This window comes from Crocodylus porosus, unplaced genomic scaffold, assembly GCF_001723895.1.
Source record: "Crocodylus porosus isolate Cpor-Errol unplaced genomic scaffold, CroPor_comp1, whole genome shotgun sequence".
Classification (NCBI taxonomy): Eukaryota; Metazoa; Chordata; order Crocodylia; family Crocodylidae; genus Crocodylus; species Crocodylus porosus.
The window spans coordinates 268,380,211-268,393,282 of record NW_017728886.1 but is presented as its reverse complement, the minus strand read 5'-3'; positions in this window follow the sequence as shown (position 1 = coordinate 268,393,282).

Below are 13,072 nucleotides of genomic sequence, written 5' to 3'. Positions count from 1 at the left end.
CCTGCCCTTTGGGCAGGGGGCTGGACTCGATGATCTCCCGAGGTCCCTTCCAGCCCTGATGTCTATGAAATCTATGAAATAGTTATTTGCATTTAGGAGGAGAACAAGCTCCTCCTGTTTATTCCCCAGGCTCCTGGCATTTGTGTATAGACACGCAAGTGTCCCCTTAGGGGCTCTTGCCTTGCCTACCTTTTGTTCCAGGGCTGGGGCTGGGGTGGGATCCCTTATGTGCCTTGGCCTGCTGGCTTTGCAAGGGTTGCTCAGCGGGCCAGCAGTGGCAGTAGTACCCCCATCCCCCAGCAGGCTTAGTTTAAAGCCCGGTGGAGCAGGTCAGCCCGTCTGAGCCTCCTCCCCAGGGGAGAGAGGTGGAGGCCATCTCTTCCCAGCAGCTCGCTGCCTCTCTCGCCAAAGAGCGGGCTGTGGTCGTGGAAGCCGAAGCCGTCCCGATGACACCAGCCCCCATTCATCCACCCACGCCCCTACCCACCCATCCATCCACCCCCTTCTATCCATCCATCCATACATTCACTCACCCACCCACCCACCTATCCATCCATCCAGCCAACCACCCACCCCTCCATCCATCCATCCAGCCAGCCAGCCAGCCAGCCTACCCATATGTACTCTTTGACCTTGCAATACATCTTCCTATATATCTAAGTGTCTGGGAGCAATGAACCCCACTGTCATTTCTCTGTCTCCCCACAGCTTGCAGACTCACCTTGGGGGCTGGCATCTGGGGCTAGCACTGAGTTCCCCCGACCGATTGCACTAGGAGAGAGCTGCTTTGAGCCCCCTCCAGGGCCTTCTCAGCAAGCTGCAGGCAACGTCTGAACTGAAAGATCCTAACCTCTGTTTCCTCTGGCATTGGTAGTCTTCTAATCTTGGACTAAAATGAGCTTGACATAATGCCTCAGCTTTGTACTGCCTTTTGGCTGATCTGGGTGATAAAGACGCCTCTCTACATCCCAGGGGTGTTGTGAAGATAAAGCCATGAGATGCTGAGATACTATGGATCTGGGGGGCATAGAAAGAAAGCTGGACGCTACCAGAAAGGCTGGCAATGCTCTGCTAATGTTATCACTCTCTGTAGGGCACCGGGGTATTCTTATGATGGCAATGGCCTTCCCTACCAGTCAATCCAGTGGTGTATAGAGAAGCACAGTTTACCCACGTGAGAGCAATCACCTCCACTAATGAAATGTGAGTCCCTATTCCCTGAAGCCTCCCAGATAATTATGATATTAACTGTGCCTATTCTATTATGCTGACATTTGAAATTGTCCAAAAATTGCCACAAGATGCAAAGTGGGAGAATTGCATGCAGAGATGCTGAAAAGATGTTCTGGGACGAGGTGGGGAGAAAACAAAGGCACCATTTTCAAATGGGAGAGGTCAACTGAACTGTTTTCCTCCGTGCCCAGGATGTATGGCTTGTCACAGGAGTGGCATATTCCAGCAAGAACAGCCCAGCAGCTCAGGACATGGGGAGGGAGGGTGGGATGCGATTTACAATTCAGATGAAAAGAAAAGTGCCTCCTCTCCTCCAAACAAGCAGCATTTATGCCAATTTAGAAATCAGACCGCTTAAATGAATCAACTAGAAATGCCGAGTGTACATTTCCCCTTTCCCCTTCAAAGCAATTAAGGTGACAAATAACAATACAGTGGCAGGAAAGGGAGAAAAAGCACCCAAGAAACCTTCTTTCTTTCAAACATATGCCGTGAATTGCCTGCTCTCAAACTTTCCGGGGGTTGAAGGCTTTGTATTGACAAAGATGTCCGCTCTCACCTGGTACTGACAGATGGTGCGAGACTGCGGGCTGCCAATTTTGGATGTCAAGATAACATAATTATTGCTGTTCTGTGCTGTTTTGTGGATTGTGGGCTCTGGGGAGAATTTGTGGTGAAAGCCCAGATGACGGGAGTGTGAGACGGGAGCAAAACACCCGACGCCGGCGATGGCTGTGCACTGGTGGCCGTGGTAGGGTAACAGACTCCTACTCCTATTAGCTGCTCCTGGAGCTTGGCCTTGACTTGGAGGGTGAGATACCACCTTTAGCACAAGTCCTTTTGCCTCTAGACCAGCATGGCTACAACCTAGATACCTGACACAGGCATCTCCCACATCCTCCGCAGAGCGCGCCCAGGGTCTTCCCACTCATGCACAGAAGAGGTGGGAGTGAAACCCAGACTTGGTTAGCCACACTTCAGCTCATTAAAGGAACTGAGTCTCTCAGGGGTTATTCTTACCAAGCAGATAATGCGGCCTGTATGTGATAAAGCCACATCCTGCAAAGAAAGGGTGTAGTGTACCATGCCTCCCTCTGCAATGCCAGCCATAGAAATTCGTTCTGCATTAATATGTGACCCGTCTTGGTGAGCCTGTGCAGAATGAGTCCTCAGGAATGTCACAAGGTTGGTGAAGAGAAGCAAGGGATAAAATCCTAGCCCTTGAAGACCCCTGAAGCCTCTTCCTGTCTCTGCCACTGACTCTGTGTGTGACCTTGGTCAAGTCACTTCTTCCCTCTGAATTACTCATGGCTCAAAAACGGGGATTGTGATGCTTCCCTCCCTGGTAAGTCATAGAGAAGAACAGCTGGAAAGGACATCCAGACATCACCCCGTCCAACTCCCTGCCTGAGGCAGGTTCATCCCTAATCCAAACCATCCCAGACAATCATAATCTAAACTCGACAGAAGACTACCCTCAACCCTGCTGGTTCTCAGCATCATCTCAAAAAGCCTTTGATCCCACTGTAGCAGATTCTCTACATGCAAGATTCCTGCTGGGGACATCATAGCCACAGCTAGAGTTGGGTATTTGAATGGCCAAATAAAGTTCAGTCAACTGACCTGTCAACTACCAGTCAAAAATTATTTTTAAAAATTGCCAGTAGGAAAAAGCACAAATTTTCCATTAAAAAAGCAAAACAAAAAATCTCAAAAAGGTGATCTTCCAAAAAAGCTTTGACACCTATTTTGCTGGGATCATGTGATCCCAGCCGTCTTCCTTCCCATATGCAGTGGGGCTGGACCCAATGACCTCTAAGGTCCCCTCCAGTCCCTAATGACTATAACACTACGAGACTATAATTTTAAAAAATCACAGTTCTGTCAAGGAAACTACAAAAATTTTTGATTTTTTTGTAGTATTGCTGTAATTTTTGACCTTTCAAAAATATGTAGTCAGTTGACAAAACCTTAGACACAGCTCGGCACAACCTTCCCAAGGCATTCCTAAGCTGAGGGGGTCAAAACCTCCCTCACTTTCCACCTCTGCAGAGCACAGTCAGGGCTGCTGTAATTGCATGCGAGTGGGGAGACTGCTGCAGGCTGCAGACACTTGCTACCCCCAGGAGATACTCCAAACCTTGCAGCTCTGCTTTCCAAGGACGGCTGAAGGTCAAGACACAGCCTGAAAGAGATGGTGAAGTGGGGGGCTAGGAACATGTCTGCGCCCCCCTGCCACAAATCCAGAGGGCTTCAGAAAACATTGCTGTGTTTCTAGAGGAACCGGGAACGTGAAGTCCCCAAGCCATGTCTCTCCGATTTCTCATGATGATTATTTTAATCGAGCGGCTGTAGATCGCTCCTCAGTAACATCGTGCCATTGATCCATGGCTATTACAGGCCTGGGATGCACTCTCCAATTTCATCGGGTAATCTGGTTGAATAAATATTTCATTCGCCTGCAGCCTGGAGAGAAGGGAGCTGTCAATTCGAGTTGTTAATGTGCACCAGGGCAGCGTGGCAGAGCGGAGGGGCTGCTGCACAGGCTTTCTGGATTTTGTCTCTCTCCACCATCGGGGCACAAAGACAGCATCATGCGGGAGACTCAAGCATCACGTTTCCTGGGGCTGGTATGAAGAAAGCATGTTAAAGGGAACACAAGAGCATGACAACAGTTGTATTGCATCAGACCAAAGCCCAGAATCATGTCTCCAAACACTGCAGTAGAGGATGCTTTAAAGGGCCCCTTCACCCATCCTGAAACTTAAATGCACTTGACTTGCATGCAGACTTAAATGCAAGGGGCTGTGTATGTCATAGCTGGTGTCCACTGCTATTCACTAGACTTCCCCTTGCAGGTGAGAAGGGAAAATCTAAGGATCTTGGAGTTTATATATGAGCAAAGAGCTTCTTCTCCAATGAAGCCTGGCCTGTCTCCTATTATTTCTTGTGCAGCGCCATCTCCATTTGGAAGGTGATGAGGCTCACTACTGACATTTCTCAGTCAGTGTTAAGACAACCTTTATCTTTTCTAGAGACAAACAGGCTCTGCATCACCCCTTCCTTCCAGCCTCCACTCTCACAATACAGCCAGGATGGAGAATCCAAGGCAGTCTCCTTCTCCATCTCCAGCACACCTAGGCTGACAGCTGCAGATCACATCACCCGGGCTGGGAGGGCCCAGCCAATACCCACCCTCTTCTTTGATTTGTAAATGCCATCCTCCTTCCCCCGCTGTGGAGCAAGAAGCTCCCCTGTTTGCAAGGGGAAGGAGGCATGGGGTCAGGGCTTGTGCAAAGGCAGGCTTTGCATAGCGAAAGGACAGTGGTCTTCTGGGACTGCAGGACACCTGAGCTAGAAGGAGGATGTGCGGCACTCCTGGAGATCAGCATACAGCCCCTCCAGGAGACCCGGGGCAAATCCAGTATCCAGGCACCTCGAGGCGCATCTTGGCACCCAGAGGGATTTGCAAGAGCACTGAATGGCTGCTCTGCCCAAGCCCAGAAATGAGACCTGAAGCCTTACAGAGGGGCATGTCTCAACCACAGCTCTCAAGCTCACCCGAAGGTGGGAGCAGCGATGGGGAGGGGAGAAGTGGGCTGGCAGGAAACATCTTCTTGCCAAGAGTGCATGTCCAAAGCAACCTCCAAACCAACTAAGTGCCTCCACAAGACAAAAGCTCTCTAGCTTTTAAATACCTGTGACTATTTGGTCCTTCTCTTGGCCTCAGTATCCCCCCTATAAAGTGGGGATACTAACTTTCCCTGATCCATGGGGACAGAGTCACAGACAGAAAGAAGGACCAGAAGGGACTGGTAAGATGATCACCTCCCCCACACCCACCTTGTTTGCAAAGGCTCATCTTCTCAAGGGCTATCCTAACCTTGAGTACTGTGTGCCCAAAACCTTGCAATTAAAGGAAAGTTTGCAAAAATCTAGTTGGACTAATAAAAGTTATCACCTCTACCATGAGTCCTGACTCCTTTCGCCTCTAGACCAATACGGCTACAACCCGGATACCTGACATCTGGACTCTGCTGTATTTATAGGGTCATAGGAAAGGAGGGCTGGAAGGGGCCTCACAGGGCTATCACATTCAGCTCAGCCCCTGCTCAGCCCCTGGCTAAATCATCCCAGCCAAGTGTCTGTCCAACCTGCTCTTGAAAATGTCCCAGGGTGGAGATTGCACCACTCCTCCAGGCCCGTCCCAGTGCTCGACCATGCTCAGAGTCAGAAAGTCCCTTCTAACGCCAGTAGAAATGTACCCCGCTGCAACTTGAGGCCCTTGCACCTAGTCCTGTACCCTGCAGCCACAAAGAAAAGCCCATCCCCATCCTCTCTGTACCGTGCCATCAGGTATCTGAAGACTGTTATCAAAACCCCTCTCAGTCCTGCACTGGGGTAAGTGAATCAGTGGGCAAAGCCAATGCACCATGTACTCCATTTGGCTCCTCCACCGCCGCCTGCTCCCTGCTCCTGGGGTTTGGGGCTCATTGCTTCTACAGCCCAGCTCATGTATGTCCTTGATCCTCTCTGGCAACAGCCTCTCAAACTGTTTTCAGCCCCGTCACCCTTGCTTCAGTGGAAACGCAGTTCAGTGTCCCGTGAAAATTAACAAAATTCAATGCAACTTAATCCCATCCATTTTCAACAGGGTTTCATTCAGGTGGCTCTAATTCAATCCATTTCACCTACATGCAGTGCAGTCAAATGCAATTCAAGGCACCGCATTACAAAGGATTTGAAGCAGAGGAAAGAAATGGTTTTCATTTGAACCACACACGAGCTGACACAATGCGGTTGGTTTGAATTCAACTGCGTCCAGCAGCAGTAAATTAAATCAAAGCTGTTCAGTTTATTCCAATTAAAATTCATGGGGAAAAAAAAATAATCAGGGCAAAGCTTAATTGCTTCCAGAGGGGGTGTTTTCAGCAGTTTTTTTAAAATAATTTCACGGGGGAGAAAACCAGTAGCCCTCCAGGTGTTTGTATCTGGAAATCAGTCATCAATGCATCATTTTTCCACCCCCATATTTGGGGTCATAAGTTTTAGGACCTTAGAACTGTGTCTTGGCTTTTCGGGCAAGATCATCTCTTCCAGTGCCGTAGTCCTACGCTTTTCATTCTTCACGCCTTGACAGTCCATTGCCTGGAGTCTCTTTGCCAAGTCTCAGGGAGCCACGCAAGTGGAAACCAAGGCGGCTGTGATAAGAGCCTGCCAGATCCAACCCGAGTGCTCAGTTCGGCGATGCTCACTTTAGATGTTGGCCCTTTCCAACATCCTCAGCTCTGCACATCTCTGTCCCCTTCACGCCTCATCTCCTACATGGCACATCCATGGAGGTGATAGGAAGTATTGCCATGAGAGCATTTTTTGTTTTTTTTAATTTACTTTCCCTTGAATATTTCCAGCATAGACCGAGAAAAAGAGTGCTTTTTCAGCTGTTTTACTTTTGCTCCACGGTGGCTGATAAGCAAATCTTTCACCCCGACTTGTGTGCATGTGTGTGGATGGGTTTTTAAAAGAGCCATGCTGCTCTTACCAGCTTTGAAGATAACTGTCGGGTTTCGCTACTGCAGTATTGCAGATTTATGTCACTGTAACTCCAATGTAGTTATACTGGACTCCGTTTTTTAAGAGCTTTGGGTCCTACTTTTCTCAAGACTCACACTTGGAGCTGATTTAGAAGCAGAGTTTCGACATGGGATGTGGACATATAGGCTGGAAAGGGTCCTCAGGGGTCATTTAGACCAGTGGTTCTCGATCTTTTTTTGGAGCCAGGACCCATTTGTGAACATTGATGGCCAGTAAATAGTTTAAGTAGAAAACAGGCCTCTGGCTCTGCTGGTGCCCCTCACTCCCACCCCACCGCCCCCCACGCCCTAACCCTACTGGTGCCCCTCACTCCTGACCTGCTGCCCTCACCCCCAGGCCCCAGCCCCTCAGTGTGTGGGGGTGCATGGTGCATTATGGGGCACATGCCCTCCAGATCTGTGCACCTACAATGAGCACAGGGCAGGAGCCACCTTCACAGCCCAGCAGGCAGGACTTGGCATGGGAGGGCAGAGTGGGGCAGCAAGATGCATTGCTGCTGGGACCCCCATGCCAGACAGCCGTGCCATCACAGCACGAGGAGTACTGGGTTGAGAAACACTGATTTAGACCACTCTTTTGCACAGAGACAGGCTGCTCTGCTCCGAGCCCATCCCAGCCAGGCACTCATCTAGCATCTCCTCAAAAACCTCCCAACGAGGAGACCCCACCACTTCCCTGGGCAGCTTATCCATACCATCTCAAGGGGCATTCATCAGGTCTTAGGACTAGGTAGTAAAATGCTGACAATTTTTCAACCCACATCAGACAAAAACCTTCAGCTCAAGAAGGTTTGCAGTGACTTTATAGAAACCATCTGTTTTATCAATGGCAAAACAGTACAATATACGATAATGCAGCGTAACAGCAATAGTAGGCACCTGAGAAAGTGTAAATGGGTCGAGGAGATCAATGTGAAAGTATTCAGTTTTGAATTGTTTCCAACAATTTCCATTAAAAAAAAACATAAAAAATTAAGCATTCCCACAAAATACCCCAGGTTCAAGGACATGATATTTTCTGATGCAAAAGCCACGTTAAACGCAGTGAAATCGGGTCGTCTCCCCATCCCACAAGTGCTGGGCTGTGACAGTGCCTCTCACAACACCTTCTCTCAACTTCAGGAGCACGGTTTGCATTTGGGGAAGACAACTGCCTTTCTCAGCCAAAATAAGGACGCAGCACAGCCAGATGAAAACATCAGCTAGCTTCAAGATTTCTGAGTACCGTGATGACCCCTGGACTCTGGAAGTCACCTAGGTGAGCTGGCATAGGCTACATGGCTTCAACCCTTTCAAAAATGGATGGATGAACAAGAAAAAAATCCCCTGACCATAGAGGTGAGGCTAATGAGGCCTGTCTCGAATTGCTGCTGTTCCTATCATCTAGCTAAATGCCTGTATTGCAAGCCCCGAGGGCATGCATCAACCCTTGCCACTAGAAGGCAAAAGCACAACGAAAGGTGGATTGTGGATGATGTGATTTGCACAGACCAGCCCATAAATTCCTGCACGATCAACATTACAATAATTACAAGCATAAATGTGCTGCCTGCCTTGGAAAGCCGAGGCCATTCGCTTTCAGTCCCTCGCCGCCGCGGGGACTATTTACAGGCAGTTACCAGATGACACTGCATTTCAGGACCCTCTTTTATGCACCAGAAGTATCCGCCAGTGGCACTTGAAAACAATGTTAGCCTGATAAAAACAGAAGGACCGAAAGGTTCGGAGCTGCAGTTGCAGGCAGTGGAGAGGGAATGGGAGGGGGCTGGAAAAGCTACGCAGAGGGGTTCCCCTTGCTGATTTATTGTCATTGAATGTCCTTAACGTTGCTGCAGTTTGTGGCTGCTTCTATTCAGATGCACCGGGCTGGGAAGGGCGGGCTACGAGTTGCTTGCCACCTCTTTGCTGGTCCATCAAGCAGGTGCAGACTTGCTTCCTGAAGGCTCAGCTCAGGAGAGCAGGGATGCTAAGAGAGCATGTGCGATATAAGGTGCATACATCTCCTGATGAGCTTATAGGCTCCCTTGCCCTTTGCTCCTCACTCCTGGCTTCTTATCGCCAGCTCAAGATCCCATCTCCCGGCCCTGACTTATATGCAGCATCAGACCTTGGTTTGCTGCTCCTCCAGGCCTTCACCCTGGATGCAAATCACCAAGCCAGACTGGCCACCTCCTCTTGATGATGGCAGGAAGCAGGTGTCCCCTCTTGTATCCTTGCCCCCTTGGACATGACAGCTCTCCCCGTGCTGGTGGAGAAGCTTCTTCTTGGTTGGAGGAATAAACCATACAACCTTGTCCTCACTCATCACCATGCTTGCAGATCAGAGCTCCCTCTTCTTCATGCAGGAGGAAAGGAGGGCCAAATCCACCTTTCACTATGTTTCCAGACAACAGCCAAGCCCTGCAGCAATATAGGGGCCTGCATCATATGGCTTGTGAGAAGATGCTGAGGGAACTGGGCTGATTGAGTCTAGAGAAGAGAAGACCGAGGGGGATTGAACAGCAGCCTTCACCTCCCTGCAGGGGGGCTGCACAGAGGATGGAGCTGGGCTGGTCTCAGTGGGGGCAGATGACAGGACAAGGGGCAATGGGTGCAAGCTGCAGCAAGGCAAGTTGAGGTTGGATATCAGGGGAAACTCTGTCACCTGGAGGGTGGTGAAGCATTGGAATAACATTGCCGCACTCAACCAGGGCCCCAGGTTTCATGCTGAGCAGGATGAAGACGAAGCATCACTGATGCATTTTTCTGATTCAGCTTACCTCCTTGATCAGCTCTCTTCTTTCAGTGAAAATGTAAGAGCAAGGCCTTCAATTAATTGGACAACACACTTAAAAAAAATCCCTGTTGTGCATCTCCTGGATTATTTGGGAACCTCATTAGGGTGTTGCAGGAGCTTGCTGCCCTCCTTGGTGTGAAGCTCTGTAATTGGGGCTGGAGACAGAAGGCGGCCAAATCACAGAGAGAGCGAGCAACCCGGCTTTACGAGGTGGATTGCCATCGTAGGGAGGAACTCGGGGTCAGAGTGTGCTCATTAGTTTTGCAAATTAGCCAGCTCAGCACTGCGCTCCCTGAAATGAAACCAGGTTAAAATGCGCTTCTGCAATTAGATTCTCGTGTGCTACTGCGTGTAGTGTGCAGGGAGGCTGTCAAAATATTAACAGCAATTAGATGGGCCCAGACTCACGGCAGCCAAATTGGACAAATTAAAGGTCTGCATGAGAACGATTCTTTTCAGTGTGTGATGCCGGTGCGTCAGTGTGGGGGGATGCCTGCATTGAGAGAGGTCCGGGCGCTTTGTAAGAGCAAGCTGGAATTGAAAAGCGTGGTCGGGCCTCCTGAATGCATGGGTCCATTGCGGCTCGACGCTTCCCTGCCTAGGGTGTCTAGAGAGCTCACCTAGTGATGGTGATAAGGGCCAGGGAGGTAGATGGACGCAGGAGGTACAAAAGTAATGAGCAGGCCAAGGGGGACGGGTGCACTGGACTGTTACTGAATAGACCCGGGAGTCCCAGACGTGGCCTGAAGCCCCGTTGCACAAGGGGCTGTACAAACAAGTATCCCTGAGCTCCAGACATGAGACCGCACGTGAACGCAGACGGGTCGGACAAAGGATCAAGGATCAATCATCCTTTGGTCCAGCGTTATCTTGCTGGGATCCTTTGACCCCAGCTGACTCCCTGCCGTTTGGGCAGGGGGCTGGACCCGCTGATTTTCCGAGGTCCCTTCCAGCCCTAATGTCTACGATATCTATGATTGGTGCAAAGAGTCATGGCCCACCTGTAAAAATAGCACTGAATCAGGGTTTTCTTTCCCCCTTAATCAAGAAGATTGACAGGTGTGCGCCTGTTAAACCCCTGTTGTGCATTTGAAGGGCAGAAGTGTCTCTTGTGCCTGGCCCACGCCTGTAATTCTTCCGCTTTAACACTGGAGAGCAGTGCTGCTTCTAGCTAAACCCTGAGGTTTGCTTAAGGCACAGCCACTTGATAGCCCAGATCCCGAGCTAAGGGCATGATGCCTTTGCCACTCCCCTGCTCCTGGGCAGGCCTGGCCCCACGTCAGCTAGAGCAACGTGAAGGCTGCTCTATCTCGTGCTCATGGTGGCTGACCCCGGGCATCACAACCGGCTCCCTGCCACGCCAAGATAAAATAAGTAGCTTCAGACAAGGTGTGGTGTGCAAACCCCCGCCCCATCTTCCTGCATGGCTCATCTGCTTTTCTCAGCTATGGTCCCTGTAGGGCATACAGCAGGTCTTACCTTTTGCTGTGCATGCAGCAGATCCCAGTGCAAAAGTGCATTAGCCATGCAGGGAAAGCAGTGAGCTGGTGGCACAGAGACGCACGCACCCTTCTTGTACCACCTATGTGCCATGCATGGGATCTCCTCAGAGGGTCCCCGAAGCAGCGTCTCTTCCTCGATGTGTCTCAGGGACCGTGCTGCTTTATGCTGAGCTGGGAGCTCCCGGGGCTGTTTTCTGATTCTTGCCAAACATGCTAGCCTCTTTTCCCATTATTTCAGAGCATCTCAGAAACATCCCTTGCAATGCCCTGGGGAACAGGCTGGGGTGCTTCCTCCCCAGACAGAGAACTGGGTAAAAAGCCATGGAGGACCGAGTTATCAGCTGCTCATCAATGTCAGGAAGCAGAGCTTCGATGCCATCAACAAAAGACCCATCCGGGTGATTTGTGTGGGAAGCCAGTGGCAATATTCAGAGAGGATCCTGGATCTCCATCCGCTCATTGTGCTTGCGGCAGCGCAGAAGTAGGTGAACAGTTCTGGGACGAGCCTATTTTTCATCATCAAATTAAAACGATGACAGCAGCTCCCTACTGCAAGGCAAGGTGTTTTTATAAATGGGGAGAGGAGAGATTAGATGAGAAAGCAGTTGTTTCATTTAGGGCAGGCAATAATGTTCTTAACCGACTCATCCCCTGATGTGGAGAACATGATTTTTTTTTCTGTGTGTGCATTAAGTTCAGGATCTCCCCTGCCCACCTGCAAAAGAGTTAAACGCCTCCTAAACCTGAACTCCTAAATGACTTTGCTCCAGGCTGGTCTGGCTGGCCATACATTTCCACCGATGGTTCTCTCTGAAGATTAACTGCCCCAATCCAATGGTGAAATGCCATTTTTGGAGACCACAGAAGGTCCCCCCCCATGCCATGGACACTTCTGACTCGCATCATCTGAGACGGGCAAGGAAACAAGACCAGCGACACGGAGTAGTGGGTGTATTTATTTAAGGTAGTGCCGCCCGCCTGTGGTTAGCTCTTGGAGGTCAGCCGGTTGATTTGATGAGGTTTTCCATGCAAAATGGGCATCAACGTTGGGGCTGGATTTCAAGGTGAGCAAGCAGATGCGAAGCGAGATCGGTGGTGGTGTCGTGCTCCTTCCCAAGTGAGCACCTTCTGCCTTGTGCAGTCGGTAAGGTTGATGCTGAGCCCTGGTGCAAAGACGATCATCCACGCTCCACGATGGGATGTAGGAGAATCCATCCGGCTTGGCGTTTTGGGAAGTAAGAAGGTCTGGGGGCTCCTTCCTTCCCTCCCCACTCCTCCTCCTTCCCTTTCTCTTCCATGCTTCATCATCACCAGTTTCATCCCTGGTGATGGCCCCTTCTCTGTGCTTTGGGGACACCCTGTCCCTTTCAACTCTGGCTTGGAGCTATAGGAGGTTCAGAGGAAGCTGCCAGTCACTGTGATGCAACTTGAGGGAAATTTAGGTTAGATACTAGGATGGATTTTCTCACTAGGAGGGTAGTAAAGCACTGGGACAGGTTACCCAGAGAGGTGGTGGCATCTCCATCCTTGGAGGTGTTTAAGACCCAGGTAGACAAAGCCCTGGCTGGGATGATGTAGTTGGGGCTGGTCCTGCTTCGAGCAGGGGGTTGCACTAGATGTGACCTCCTGAGCTCCCTTCAGCCCTCATTTTCTATGATGTAATGATGCTGTATACAAGGTCCACAGTCTATATGTGAGGTCCCCTTAGGCCCCTTTCCCTGAGCTGCCATCAATGGGCTCAAAAGATGCTCCCATGGCTGTAACTTCCCTAACTACCCACCACCTTCTACCTTGCATTTCTCCATGCCCTTCTGCCCACACCAAAGGTCAAAGCTGGTGCGTTGTGGGCACTCGTCCTCCTGACATCAATACTACCTTCCTGTTTTCCTGAGTCTGTGTAGACACATCTGCCGTCTCTTCTCTGATTTCATAGATTTCATCGACATCAGGGTGTCCAGAGTAGGTGC